At 51.5% G+C, this 13486-nt stretch overlaps 1 long non-coding RNA gene across 1 annotated transcript; it reads left to right on the top strand.

Annotated features, from left to right (window-relative positions):
* Positions 1-380: 380 nt before the first annotated feature.
* On the top strand, positions 381-5696 carry LOC141976334 (uncharacterized). Its single transcript, XR_012636101.1, has 3 exons — positions 381-611; positions 2665-2727; positions 4186-5696. It is a non-coding gene; the product is annotated as an uncharacterized LOC141976334 (long non-coding RNA).
* The last annotated feature ends 7790 nt before the right edge of the window (positions 5697-13486 follow it).

Here is a 13486-nt window from a genome sequence, read left to right as displayed (position 1 = left end):
GGAGCACAAATCTACCTAGCGATTTGACAGCCCTGCAGTTGGCATGGACCTGCTGCAGGTATCTGGTTGCTGTGTAGATCCACCCTGCGATTCGGCACGGCAGGGCTCATTTTGCTATGGAGACGCTCCCTCGAGCAGTGAGCTGAGGGTGACTCGCGTGGGCTACGCCTGGGGTGGTTGAGCATTTGTGGGGTCCGCGCCTTATATCTGAAGTGCTCCCCGTTAACATATCCCTCCTCCCCCTGCCAGATCTGGGGTCTGACTTCTTCTAGGCTTCACCAAAGCCAGCCTGAAATGTTGATTTCTTCTCCCAGGCCCCAGCCCCTCCCTGACTGTGCCCGAGGGCGGTGACATGCAACACCCCCTTAACATCTCTGAGTGCTTTGCCAAACTGTACTGGTCTCCTGCTTTGGCTGGGACATAGGAGCTGATCACTGTTATCCGTCCAGGGAAATCAGACCCTTACAACAGCTCCTTTGCCGGGCACATCTCCGTGTCCAACGGATGGTTCATCGTGACGAACGCCAGCAAAGCCATTGCAGGGGATTTCAAGATTGTGCATGAGATGAACAAAAGCGAGTGTCTAGCTTCCATCCATCTGAATGTAACAGGTAAGCGCCGTGGGTCACAATTTCAGGGGTAACTGCACCATGGATTTCCCCTGGGCCTCCTGGAGGGCATGGATGTAAAGTTTCCAGCTTCCCAGCCATCCCCTCTCACAGGTGGAGGCCTGCATCTGTCTCCCTCCAGCCTGGGGGTTTGGGTTTGCACGGCCTTTGAACGTCGCTGTGAGTTCCCAGAACGTCAGACCGGGGGCCAGCCCCCTTGATTTGCTTTTCTCCAGGGCTGCAACAATGTACACCAGGTACCAACCAGCCACCGCAAAGCAAAGCACATTTAGTCCTAGTGTTATGCTCATAAGAAGCACACGGGATCTTTTTCAGGGGACAAGGCAATACGCTGCGTGTCACGGAGTCACTGGGGGGTGCTCTGGAACTACTCCCTACGAAGCCAGTCAGGACTCTGGGGGAGCCTCCTCTCTCTGAGCAGACTGTCACCAGGGCAAGAAGCTTACACAGCTTCGACTTTCCTGGGCCTGACCTCGTGTTATGCTTATAAGAAACACACGGGATCTTTTTTCAGGGGAAAAGGCAATATGCCGAGTTTATTGAAGATACAACAATTAGCATATGCCTTCAATCACACACACACACACACACACTCTCTCTCTCTCTCTGTCTCTGTCTCTGTCTCTGTCCCACCAGTCAATGTTATAGTTACCAGTCCAGAGTCCGGATCAATCTAGTGGCTAGCTAGGTTGATCACAGGTAGGGAGGAGCCGGGTTCCGTTGGTCGCGACACAATACTCTGGGGAAGTCTTGGCAGGACGAACCCAAAGTTTAATGGCAAGGCACCCTGTTTATATAGTGATTTTCCTTCACTGGACCAATGAGTTTTGCTTCGTTATGCTGTAATCAATTGTTGTTTGATGAGTGCTTGTTTTCTTAAATTATCCTTCTCATTCTTTAGCACAGCTATCTTGTCCCCATTGACAGGTGCCTGTCTCCTCTTTAGCGTCGTCAATCTGCCCTCCTCTGACATTTCAATAGGGTCACGTTGCAGCCTCCTGGCGCCCTCGCGTCTGTCTCCGGTTCCTCCCTCGTACATCTGGCTCAGCGATGGCCTTCGCTCTTTTCTCTTAACACACATTCCTCATTCACACCCAAAACAGAATTAATTTACGCAGAACAGTTTGAACAGGAATATCAAGTTGCAAAGCACAAGAAAACAATCATGGCATTCTTTCGCTTACTTTAAAACGCGAAACCTACAACAAAGTGGTGACCTTAAAACGTCTGTCACTGCCTTGAAATCAGCCCAGACACAGATTCCAGCTGATGCATCTTTACCAAATGGCCCATTAGGCCTGTTCCTTTCTGCTATTCAAAACGGGTGGCTGGCAGGATACGATCAAATCATACCCCACTACATTTCATACATGCTATGTTATTAGCTCATTATTTTTTAATCCTTCATTCTAAATCATACAAACATAAAATCCTACTACTACACAGGCAGTGCCCAGACACAGTCAGCGAGATCGGGGCCCCGTCGCGCCGGGTGCTGCCCAGACACAGAGTCACCGAGATTGGGGCCCCGTTGCGCCGGGCGCTGTCCAGACACAGAGTCACCGAGATCGCGGCCCCGTCGCGCCGGGCGCTGTCCAGACACAGAGTTACCGAGATCGGGGCCCCGTCGCGCTGGGCGCTGTCCAGACACAGAGTCACTGAGATCGGGGCCCCGTTGCGCTGGGCGCTGTCCAGACACAGAGTCACCGAGATTGGGGCCCCGTCGCTGGGGGCGCTGTCCAGCCATGGGCTTCCAAGGGAGGTTGGGGAATCCCTGTCATAGGAGGTTTTTAAGAACAGGTTGGACAAACTCCCTGCCAGGGCTGGGGTCCAGGGTAACTGGTCTGGGCTCAGCGCCGGGGGCTGGCCCAGATGCCCTATCACAGTCCCTCTCGGTCCAGCCCTGCTCTGACTCTGCGCAGCGGCATTTGGGGGGCAGATTTTAATGGGTTGGAGTGGATGGGACCCCTCTCCTCTGACATCCTGTGACTCCACATCCACATGCTGCAACCGCCTCTGCATTGTTTCATTCCAGAGCCTGCGCCAGCTCCGGCCTCCCTGGCCAGGGACAATAGCCTCAATGGGATGGCAGCGGGGGGTGAGTGACGGGGCTGGGAATGGGCTGCCAAGCTGCTGGGATCGCCAGCTAATTCTGGCTGCTGCCCAGCTCCCCAGCAGATTGTCCCATCCAGCTCCTGTTGGGCATGGACAGGCCAGACAGCAAGGAACAGCATGGTGTCAGCTAGATGCCAAGAAGCAGCCAGGAGGGAGGGTCTCCATGCTATCTGGTCCCAGCGGGGCTGGGAGTAGCGGGGTCATATCTCCATCTCCCGAGAGAGCCTTCCATGGCTTTACATCACTTCTCCTTGCCCTACTGGCCCACAGAGCAGAGAGGGTGGGGCAGAACCTCCAGATACTGACCGCTTGGCTCCCAACCCCACATCCATGCCCACCTACGACTTGATTTGTTGGGTGACACTTTATATTGAGGTTAATTTAGAAAGGGTTGAATTGAGGTTGCAGGGTTTGTCTACACAGGGCCACTCAGGAAAATTAATCTGAATTAAGTCAAAGTGCAGGCTCTGGTCTGCACTACAGCGTTAGGTCGACATAAGGCAGCTTACGTCGCTCTAACTCTGTAAGTGTCTACACTGAAAGACAGCTACCATCCATGGAAGTCGCCTGCTGATCCGACGGAATAACTCCAGCTCCCCGCGAGGCACAGCGCTTGGGTGGATGCAGTTAGATCGATGCAGGGGAGCTAATGACATCACCTGTTGCTGCCTTTCAGATGCCGTCCCACAATGCCTCACGCTGGCACGGTGAGGATGCGTACCACCGACACAAGGAGCATAGTGTGGACATGCAAAAGGGTTTGAATTACTGCCCTGGCTGTATGTCGATGTAACTTAGGTCGACTTAATTTTCTAGTATAGACTTGCCCTGAATTTAAAGTGGATTCGTTAAACTGCATTGACCCTCTCCCCTTCCCCCCATATAGACACTCTTATTTAGAATTGAAGTGGCCTGAATTCGATTCACTTTGGAAGTGAATTAAGCTAAATAGAATTCAGGCTGCCTTAATTTTGAAGGAGAGCATCCACACAGGAGTTTAATTTGGTTTAACTAATACATTTTAAAAAACAATTCTGATTAGTTTTCTTGAGTGGCCCTGTGTAGAGCAGCACACTTGTTACTTGTGTGTTTAGCATGCTGAGACCGTATATTCACCATGTACAAATGCTTTATAAATCAGCTATCAAGTGAACCTTAATCTAAAGTGTATCGTGCCTAGCAGCCCCAGTCATGGCCCAGCACCCCACAGCGCTAGGTGCTGTACATTATTGATTAGATGTGTTACTGTAGCACCTCAGAGCCCCAGGGAAATTGGCAAACCCATGATTAGCCCGGGACTGCGGAGCGTCTCGAACCAGAAAATCCCTTTTGCGTGCGCCGGGGTGGAACGCTGAGCGCGGTAGAGAGGCTGGAAGTTTTCGCCTGGTTTGACCAAGTTTCCCACTAACGCTGCTCTCCTTTTGTTGGTTGCACATCCCAGATCTCAGTCCAGCCATATTGCAAAGGTGGTGGTGTGGACAGTGGTGGCCTTTCTGGTGTTGGCGTTGGCACTGGGGCTATGGCAGAGAAATAATATTGCTCGCTGCATGCACTGGTTCCGCAACCGTCTTGGCTTCCTTGCCAGAGCCGCTCCGTCCCAGCAGGCCAGCGACGCCGTCCCCATGCAGGAGCTGGCAGAGCTGACGCAGCCGGAGGACGCCAGCGGTGGAGACCAGTCAGCCGTGCTGAATGGGAAACTTCTTGGCAGCGCTGAAATGCTAAACGCTGGGGGACTGGAGAGTGGGGAGGGATGAGCCCCAATCCCTCAACATCCACTCAATGTGCAGCGGCAGTCAAAAAAGCGAAAAGAATGTTGGGAATCATCAAGAAAGGGACAGAAAATAAGACAGAAAATATCATCTTGCCTCTATATAAATCCATGGTCCGCCCACATCTTGAATACTGTGTGCAGATGTGGTCGCCCCATCTCAAAAAAAATACATTGTAACTGGAAAAGGTACAGAAAGGGGCAAAAAAATGATCAGGGGTATGGAATGGCTGCCGTATGAGGAGAGATTAATAATGTGATGTTATTGACAGGAACTGTGATCATATAGAGCAGTGGTTCCCAAACTTTAACAACCTGTGAACCCCTTTCACTAAAACGTTAAGTCTTGTGAACCCCCTCCTAAAAATGAATATTTCCAGGGATTTTCTCCTTTACCTGACGTAACGATGCTGGTTCTGGCGGGACCCAACTGAGAGTGCCAATTCAGGACCAATTGCTTCAAGCAGGGCAGTTACAGCCCAAGGCTGGGGTTTTTCCACTTCTAAGGCAAACCAAACCAGCCAGACAGAGAGGACTTTGGTTTTACCCCACTGGCTAACCACAAGTCACACCAGCAATTCCCTTAGACACTCCAGTTTCCCAGTATCACCACCAGTGCCACTCGTTATGGGGGCGAATGGTTATGAAAACCAAGACCCCAGTAAAAGAAAAAAGGTTCTCCTGATCCCAAAGGACCCAGACCCAGACCCAGATCAATATACAAATCAGATCTTACCCACAAATCACGCTATTGCCAATCCTTTAAAATCTAAAGGTTTATTCATAAAAAGAAAGAAATATAGATGAGAGCTAGAGTTGGTTAAGTGGAATCAATGACATCCAGTGATGGCAAAGTTCTTGGTTCAGGCTTGTAGCAGTGATGGAATAAACTGCAGGTTCAAATCAAGTCTCTGGAGTACATCCACAGCTGGGACAAAGGGATTTCCTCCCACAAGAGAGAGAATATAAAAGGCCCTAAAAACCCCTCCATTTGGTCTTCAGCTGGCTCAAAAGATAGCCTCTCCACCCCAAAGAGATGCCTGAAAGAAACTGGAACAAAGGACAGTAACTACGGGGGTGTGAGTGATTGCTGGACCCAGACTAGGAAGGAGTCTAGTCTGTGAAAGAAGGTTATTGGAACATCTCTGAGGGTGAGATTTATCTGCATTTAGTTTCCTACTGTATTAGGCTTAGACTCACGTGTTTTGTTTTATTTTGCTTGGTAACTTACTTCGTTCTGTCTGTTATTACTTGGAACCACTTAAATCCTACTTTTTATATTTAATAAAATCACTTTTTGCTTAGTAATTAACCCAGAGCAAGTATTAATACCTGGGGGAGCAAACAGCTGTGCATCTCTCTCTATCAGTGTTATAGTGTTACCCTGTATAAGCTTTAAACACGGTGAAACTGATTTGTTTGGGCTTTGGACCCCATTGGGAACCGGGTGTCTGGGTGCTGGAGACAGGAACACTTCTTAAGCTGTTTTCAGTTAAGTCTGCAGCTTTTGGGGGACATGGTTCAGACCTGGGTTTGTGTTTGCCGCAAGCTAGCGTGTCTGGCTCAACAAGACAGGATACTGAAGTCCCAAGATGGCAGGGAAAATGGGCTCAGAGGTAGTCTCAGCGCATCAGGTGGCAGTCCCAAGGGGGTTTCTGTGACCCAGCCTGTCACAAATAAGACTGGGACTTTTCAGCTTGGAAAAGAGACGACAAAGGGGGGATACAATGGAGATCTATAAAATCGTGACTGGTGTGGAGAAAGTAGATAAGGAAGTGTTGTTTACTCCTTCTCATAACACAAGAACTAGGGGTCACCAAATGAAATTAATAGGCAGCAGGTTTAAAACAAACAAAAGGAAGTATTTCTTCACACAACGCACAGTCAACCTGGTGAACTCCTTGCCAGAGGATGTTATGAAGGCCAAAACCATAACAGGGTTCAAAAGAGAATTAGGTAAGTTTCTGTAGGACAGGTCCATCAATGGCTATTAGCCAGGATGGTCAGGGACACAACCCCATGCTCTGGGTGCCCCTAAACCTCTGACTGCCAGGACCCAGGACTGGATGATAGGGGTTGGATCACTGGATAGTTAACCCGTTCTTTCCATTCCCTCTAGAGCACCTGGCATTGGCCACTGTCGGAAGACAGGATACTGGGCTAGATGGACCATTGGTGTTCAGTATGGCTGTCCTTTCTTATGTTCTTATGAACTCACAAGCCCCCTTCCTGCCTGACATCTCTATGACTCTCACGAAATAACATGACTCTGGGAGCTGGGGATTTTAGTAAAGCACCAAATAGCAAGAGACTTGTGATAAAGTCACAAGAGTTCCAAATCCTGTAACACTTGCACCGCTTACATATTCTTCCGGTCTGTGTCACTTGCCGAAAGCAGTAACAAGCCACGTTTGTATCCAGAAGCACCAGGTATTGTGCCTTGTCCTCTCTCCTGTTCATAACGTTTGCCTTTCAGCGTTGAAAGGCTGATCTGTTGCGATGCACCTTGTGTCTACTTCGGATTGCAAGCGCTTCAGAGCCAGGACTGCTGCTGTGCTGGTTTTTACAGCGCTCACCCTATGGAGACGGGTGTTATTATCCACAGTGATGCATCAACTCACGGCTACCATTCAGCAGTGCCTGGCCTTATTTTCCAGCTCTGGATTCACTCTGGGTGAATTGCACCCAGCTGAGGGCAGGGTGGGATGGGGTGGGGGGAAACGGGTCTGGTTCTCCCCAGCAAGGGGCAGTAAATAAACCAATACGTGGATAAAATCAAAGGGGTGAAACTACCGAGCAGTCGGGCAATGAGCACAGGAGAGACACCCAATCCGTGAGCTGCTACGAGGCTGGGCGCAGGCGGGTCCCACCTCCGGAGGCTGACCAGGAATTTATTCTGAGCACCAAACGCATGCAGGAGAATGAAGAATTTGTTAAGCCGAGGGGCGTGGGTGTGAGCCCGCTGCCTCCTGCTGGCTGCAATCGGACATGCATAGAATATTTCGGGGGGTCAGGGTGCCTTCAGCCGCTCGATATGTCCGCTCGGACTGCTGGGCAGCGGGTTCCCCCCAACTCCGCTCCCCTCTCCGGTGCCCATCCCCTCTGCTCTGCCCCTCCTCTGGGCACGGATTGGTCCGCCCCACCCCCGCCGCGCTGCCCCCTCTGTCCCACCTCCAGCCCTGGTGGGAACAGGGCATGGGGGTCTGAGGGCGTCGCTCCCCCCTGTCCTGGCTCAGACTGTGCTGGGGGACAGTGTACGTTGCAGGCCGCTGGGATCTGCCCTGCATGCAGGAGCTCACACGCCGCGCACCCCCAGGACTCACCAGGACATCCATGGACCGGGCCCTAGACCACGGTGACAGCATCTTCCTCTCACTGAGCCCTCTGTGGCCTTGGGGGATAGCCCGGGGCCAGATCAGCTGAGGCCATGCCAGGCAGCGTGGCAGACCCGGGATGCCCCCTGCCACTGGGTCACGGATCGGAGCCGCCCAAGTCCTCCAAGGGGAAGCCGCTGGCCCTGGCTGCCACACGCTCCCTCCACCCCGTCATGGATCCACAGATCTGGTGCTCTCACCCGGCTCTGGAGCAGTCCCTGGGAGGAGCCCAGCAGTACTTCAGCCCCCGTGGGTCACACTCACTGGGATCAGACCCTCGGCTTCACACCACCTCTGGGGACCAGCCCTTGGAGCCTGCCGTCCCCCTGGGGGCACGCCGGGAGCTCCCCGCAGTGAGTCCACTGGGATCGGGCTCTGGAGGTAGACTCACAACCCAAAAGGAAGCCAGGTCCCCCCACCCCATTCCCTTGATCTGGAGTGACTCAGCCAGTGGTGTGGACGCAGGAGGGGTCAGGACACAGTGTAGAAAGTCCTTGGTTAAAGTTTCAGCAAAGTCCATGTGGATCGGGCCAGAGCCCCAGGCTCTGCTCTGCCCCGCCCCCGAGTCCCAGTCCCACAAAGTGTCCTGCTCCCAGCGTGCCACACGGAGCGACCCCCCCCCAGCCCCTCCTCCAGCCTTTGGCCTTGGTCCGGGAAACCTGGTCACCTGGCCTCCCTCCTTCACCCTTTGTCCTCCAGCTGGTCCCACCGGGCTGGCTTCCTGCAGAGGGGGGCCATCCCCCTGTCATTAGTTAGGTACCAAGTAGCCAGGCCATTATCTTCTGGGACTCTCCATGGGCGAGGGGCCCAGCCCTGGACAGCTGGCGCCAGTCACACCTGGGTCTCTGCGCAGCGTAAACAGCCTTTTCCCACCATCTAGTTAATCAGGCATTGCATAGGGGAAACTGAGGCACATGCTGTATTAATACAAATTATTATGAAAAATTCCCACTCTGCCACAGCTGGGCTCCCTGACACAGGGGTAATAGACACTCGCCATTCCCACCCCTTGCTGAATTTAGTCTCTGCCCGGCTGACTGGAGCCCTGGCTGTTCAGAGGCAGCTGGATTTCCTTCCTCTGTCCCCCTGACAGAGCTGGGCGCCAGACAGGGCTGCAGGCGCCCCACAGCGATGTGGGTATATTATAATAATGGGCCCTTCTGCCCCATAGACCGCAAAGCCAGGCCAGGATCGATAGCCCCACTCTCCAGAGGGGGAAACTGAGGCAGCGAGAGGGCAGGGACCTTGTGAAGGTATAACAGAGTGCGCAGGCGTGGTGTTCTGAGACCTTGCCGATTGAAGTCAGACAGGATCCTCGTTGCAGCGCGACACCCCCCAGGGCCCACTCTGCCTAGGGCAACCCTCCTTGGCTTCAGCGCCCCTGTTCACACTGAGCTCCCCGCAACGAGTCCACCTGGCTGGGACCCCTGGGGAAGCCTCACACGCCCCCCCCCAAAGGGGCCATGTACCCCACCCCCGCACTCAGCTGTGACTCTCAGCTAGTGTGGAAAGCAGACGGTTTATTAGTCATCGGGAGCACAGCGTAGAACAGAGCTTGTTAGTGCCGAAATCAGGAGCAGTCAGCAAAGTCCATCTCGGGAGGGATCCAGAACCCAGGGCCACCCCCGGGCTTCTCCCACCCAAGTCCAGCAGCCCAGCTTCCAGCAGCCCAGCCTCTGTCACACTCAGCTGCCCCTCCTAAGTCTTTTATCTCTTTCCTGGGCAGACAGGTTCCCTGGCCTCCACCTCTAGCTTCGTTCTCCAACACCTCTGGCTGGCTCGCACAGAGGGTGGGCCCCCATCATCAGTTGCCAGGACACAGAGTGTCGGCCATTGTCTGAGCCCAGGCAGCCAGTTGGCATCACACCTGCCCTCTAGTGGGCTCTGCAATAATCACACACCCTTATCCCACCACCTAGATACTTGAGTAACACACAGGGGAAACTGAGGCACACACAGCATATTCATACAAAACATTAAGAACTTTCCCACTTTGTCACAGGAGGATAGAACCCAGGAGTCCTACTCCACCCCCGCTCTAACTACTAGACCCCACTCCCCTCCCAGAGCCAGGGAGAGAACCCAGGCGTCCTGGCTTCCAGCTTCCCTCTTCTCTAACCACTAGGCCCTCCTCCACCCTCCCAGAGCTGGGGATAGAACCCAGGTGCCATGGCTCCCAGGTCCCCCCCCATTCTAACCACTAGACCCCACTCCCCTCCCAGAACTGGGGAAAGACTCTTCCCATTATAAGGCCCTGTTTTCAAGATGCTGATAATTTTGCCAGATGTTTGCCATTGGGGCTGGAATTCCCACAGCCCAGGCGGCTGCTGTGGGATGAATTCTGGGGGGAGAATTTTAGCCAAATCAGTTCCACTGGTTCTGAGAACCAGGCCACTGGTTTGTCAGTCGTCAGCTCCTGGACACCGCCAACCTCCCAAGCAATCGCCTCTGGGCTAGGCCAGCCCGTGCTTTGCCTTGCAGGGTATCAGCGGCGGCACCCCGAGTCCCTTCTGCAGGTGTCCCCCAGTGGCGTGCAGCCCCTGACACGGACGCGCATGGTAATGAGCAGGTACCCACAGCTGGCCCCAGCTCAGGGTCAGGCCTTCAGGACACTATAGTGGAAACAACCAGAAGGGTATTACCACCGCTGAGGACATCTGAGCCGCGAAGGCAGGAGGGTGGAAACAGAGTGGGCTACCTGGAAACCCAACGCAGAAGACCACTGTTCGAGTCAAAATGTCACTTTTACAGGCTCAGATCCTGGGCTAAAGGACTTTCTCCCCTAAAGCAACTTTCCGGGAGCACCATCGACGTGGCTGGGATCATAACAAGTAAGAACGGCTGCACTGGGTCAGAGCAATGGTCCGTCTAGCCCAGTATCCTGTCGTCTGAGAGTGGCTGGGGCCAGCTGCTTCAGAGGGGATGAGCAGAACAGGGCAATGTGACGGGTTCGGTCACAGAGACCCCCTTGGGACTGTCACCTGATGTGCTGAAATTACCTCTGAGCCCATTTTCTCTGCCAGTTTGGGACTCCAGAACCCTGCCTTGTTGACCTAGACTTGCTAGTCTGCTGCAACACAGATCCAGGGTCTGGGCCTTGCCCCCAAAGCTGCAGACTTTAACCAAATCCTGCTCAGCAGGTCACTATCTTCAGCGCCCAGACACCCAGCTCCCGATGGGATCCAAACCCCAAATAAATCCATTTTACTCTGTGTAAAGCTCATACAGGGTAAACTCAGAAATTGTCCACCCTCTATAACACTGATAGAGAGATATGCACAGCTGTTTGCTCCCCCAGGTATTAATCACTTACTCTGGGTTTATCAGTAAACAAAAGTGATTTTATTAAGTATAAAAAGTAGGATTCAAGTGGTTCCAAGTAATAACAGACAGACCAAAGCAAGTTACCAAGCAAAATAAAACAAAACACACAAGTCTAAGTCTAATACATTAAGAAACTGAATACAGGTAAATCTCACCCTCAGAGATATTCCAATAAGCTTCTTTCACAGACTAGACTCCTTCTTAGTCTGGGCTCAATCCTTTCCCCTGGTACAGTCCTTGTTAGTTCCAGCAGGCATCTTAGGTGGAAACTAGGGGCTTTCTCATGGCTGGGACCCACTTTGTTCTGTTCCACCCCCTTTTATAGCTTTGGCACAAGGCGGGAATCTTTTGTCTCTCTGGGTCCCCACCCCTCCTTCTAAATGGAAAAGTACCAGATTTAAGATGGATTCCAATATCATGTGACATGGTCACATGTCCTGTGAGACCCCAGCCTTCATTCTTTTTGGGCTGGCCTACACATACACATGAAGATTTGCAAGTAAACAGAGCCATTTACAACCAATTGTCCTAGTCAATGGGAGCCATCAAGATTCCAAACCACCATTAATGGCCCACACTTTGCATAATTACAATAGGGCCTCAGAGTTATACTTCATATTCCTAGTTTCAGATACAAGAATGATACATTCGTACAAATAGGATGGCCACACTCAGTAGATTATAAGCTTTGTAATAATACCTTGCAAGAGACCTTTTGCACAAAGCATATTCCCGTTACAACATATTCACACTCATTACCATATTTCCATAAAACGTTATGGAGCGCAACGTTACCAGCTATTATCCACTGATCCATCCCCCATTATACGTTTGGCCTCTACAACATCCTCTGGGAAGGAGTCCCACAGGTTGACTGTGCATTATGTGAAGAAGTATTTCCTTTTGTTTGTTTTAAACCTGCTGCCTGTCAATTTCATTGGGTGACCCCTGGTTCTTGTGTTACGAGAAGGAGAAAATAACACTTCCTTATTCACTTTCTCCACACCAGTCAGGATTTCATAGGCCTCCATCATATCCTCCCGACTGGTTTGCCGGCCCGGGTTCAACGCTGACCGTTGTGTTGTTGAGACCCTCTAGCATAGTGGTTCCCAAACTGGGGTTAGCGAAATGTTACAGGGGGTTCTCGGGAAAAAATTCCCTAATAGCAGACAGAGCTGTCCCTAGGGATCCCGGGCAGCATGGAGCCAGCAGCCCGGAGCCCCTGGACTTCCAAGAGCTAAGCAGATCAAAGCAAGTATATCTATCTCACTGAGGAGATTTAAACTTCAAGACTCCTCGCAAGAAATGGAAAGGGAGGTGGATATTTTTGGCTGTTTTTAAAATTAAATAGGCAGCTAGTATTGTTTTCAAAATGATTATGAAGAACAAGTTTAAGCTTTGTTGTTCCATGCATTGTTTGCCTGGACTGCTCAAGACCTGAATGCTTGTGTAGGAGGAATGATTTGAGTTGGCTTCTTAAATCCTTTCATGCGGTTTCACATGTGATACTCCCTGATGAAACCTAGGAGCCTTGTCTTCTAAGAGGCTTAGTCAAAGTGATACAAACTACGAAAGTGAGATCTTGGACGAGTGTTGCCATTTTCATAATGTAATAAAAATACTGTCATGATAAATAATAATTAATAATAAATAGTGTGTAATAAGCATGTCATAAGAACAAATTTTATGTTTCCGAGGTCACTGCTTTTATAATTCATACTCAGGTAAAGGAGAAAATCCCTGGAAATATTCATTTTTAGGAGGGGGTTCACGAGACTTGACATTTTAGTGAAAGGGGTTCACAGGTTGTTGAAACACTGCTCTAGCAGAGGGGTTCTCAAACTGGGGGTTGTGACCCGTCAGGTAGTCACAAGGTGGTTATATGGGGGTCCATGGGGCTGCCATCCCTGAGCCCCCATTAAATTACCCCCTTTTTTAATTTGTAAGGGGGGGTCACACTCAGAGGCTTGCTGTGTGAAAGGGGTCACTGGCACCCCCCCACTGCAGAGCATGAATGGTGAAATTCGGGGTGGGGGGGGGTCTAAGCTGTTCCAAGTTGAACAGTCCCAGTCTGATCAATCTCTCCTCATACGGCAGCCGTCTCAGCCCCTAATCATTTCCGTTGCCCTTTTCGGAACCTTTTCCAATTCCAATGTATCTTTTTGGAGATGGGGCGACCACACCTGCAACCAGTATTCAAGGTGTGGGCCTACCATGGATTTATCCAGAGGCGATTGATATTTTCTGTCTTATCCATCTCTTTCTTAATGATTCCC

The sequence above is a fragment of the Natator depressus genome, chromosome 23, assembly GCF_965152275.1.
Source record: "Natator depressus isolate rNatDep1 chromosome 23, rNatDep2.hap1, whole genome shotgun sequence".
Classification (NCBI taxonomy): domain Eukaryota; kingdom Metazoa; phylum Chordata; order Testudines; family Cheloniidae; genus Natator; species Natator depressus.
This window is presented reverse-complemented; position numbering and strand designations above follow the sequence as displayed.